Below are 1,396 nucleotides of genomic sequence, written 5' to 3' on the forward strand. Positions count from 1 at the left end.
AGACATGTTATCATAATATTATTATAAAATAATATACAATGAAACTTAATAATAAATATATACTTATAAAATTTATATTTTTTTATTGACGTAAAGAATATAATTATCAAATATGACAAATTATATATATATATCAATTTTTAAAAGAAAATAACTTTAAAATGTTTATTTTTACTTTTTATATGATTTTTTTAGATTTTTTTTTAAATATTTTCATAATTTTTATTATTTTTTTACAATTTTTTGTATCAAAATATTTGTTATATTTCTTATATATCCAATATGTATATTTAAAATTCAAGTACCTACATATCTATAATTATCGATATTTTCATCATTTGACATAACAAGATAATACATTTTTTAACCTTCCACTGTTTTAAAAAAAAAAAAAAAATCTCAAATTCATCTCTAACTCATTATTTTTTCAAACCCAGTGGTTAGGTAATCAGAAAAAAAATATGCTCTATTATTCTCCCAATTAAATTCCTAAAAAAATTTGATATTTCAATAAATATAGTAAAAAAATTAAAGGCAAAATGTATTATATCCTACTTAATACACGTGGATACATACATTTATATATATATATATATATATATATATATATATATATATATATATATATTATTGAGTATTAAGTATCCACTAATCTCCAATTTAATTACAAAATAGTTTGAATTAGTAATTTTATTTTTATAAATTTATAAATGGTACTTGAATTAAGTGTTGTTTGATGATAAATTTAAGAAGTGTTTTTAGTTTAAAAAAAAATATTAAAAGCACATTTGACATTGATTCTGAGAAGTGTTTTTAGTTTTTCTAACACTTGAAAATTTTTATTTTTTAAGTATTGAACATGTTAGAAATACTTTTCAAAATACTATCAAACACACTATAAGAGTCCGTTTGACAATAATTTTAGGAAGCGTTTTTAACTTCTTTAATATTTGAAAATTTTTATTATTCAAATATTAGAGATACTAGAAACATTTTCTAAAATCACTATCACATACACTTTTAAGTGTTTAATAAAATTTAAGAAACGCTTATAAAATTTTAAAAAATTATTTGTTGTATTAAAAAATACTTATAGTCTTTTCTGAAAAAACATTCGATGTGATTTTCTTAAAAAACACTTTTAGAAAAAACATTTTTACTAAAAATATTATGAATAAAAACACTATGAAACCACTTTATATCCATTTCAAAAAAAATAATTTTATTATCTACTAATAAAAAAAATTTAAGAAAAAATGTAAACATATAATTATTTTTTGAAAAAACGATTTTTGCATTGAAAATCGAACTTTTTAAGAAAAAATTTAAAATTTGTATTTTTTATAAATATTTTCTAAAATACTGTTTTCTAAATAAATAAATAATCCCTAATCCC

The sequence above is a fragment of the Vitis vinifera genome, chromosome 14 (assembly GCF_030704535.1).
Source record: "Vitis vinifera cultivar Pinot Noir 40024 chromosome 14, ASM3070453v1".
Lineage (NCBI taxonomy): Eukaryota > Viridiplantae > Streptophyta > Magnoliopsida > Vitales > Vitaceae > Vitis > Vitis vinifera.